A 579-nucleotide genomic window follows, 5' to 3' on the forward strand; every position below is an offset into this window, starting at 1 on the left:
CGGCTCGTCACCTCCTTGCGGTATCCAGGTATGCTCGAGGTCACTACAAAGGGCTCGTCACCAATCAATGTAGGCCGACAAAGCGAATATAGTGTCCCATACCACCATAATTGGCTCACGAGTTAAGTTGCTCACTGGTCACTACGGGGAGGCTCGTCACCCCAGCGTAGGCCGACGGCTCGACCACGGTGTCCCATACCACCATGTCCGGCTCATGAGTCTTAGCGGATCGGTACCATGGTTATTAGGATTTCACTGGTAAGTTCGGTACCCTAGATTCAAGCAGAGCGTCCATACATGGTTAACATACACTGGATAATCGGGTTAGTTGACGAACTCGACTAGCACGAGCGCACGTTGAATTGAACGACATGGAGTGCGCAAACACTCCGCGTGGTCAAACCACCGCCGACAACTCTAATACGACTCGGGTTCGTCTAATGCGTCTCACGTGGCGAAAGCAATCTCAACCACGACCATAGGGTCAATTACCGATTTCTCTGGACTAAGGCATAGTCCCAAACATCCTACACTACTACATATATTCATATGGAATGTAAAACAAGGAATGGATCAACA

Source organism: Magnolia sinica, chromosome 10 (assembly GCF_029962835.1).
Source record: "Magnolia sinica isolate HGM2019 chromosome 10, MsV1, whole genome shotgun sequence".
NCBI lineage: Eukaryota > Viridiplantae > Streptophyta > Magnoliopsida > Magnoliales > Magnoliaceae > Magnolia > Magnolia sinica.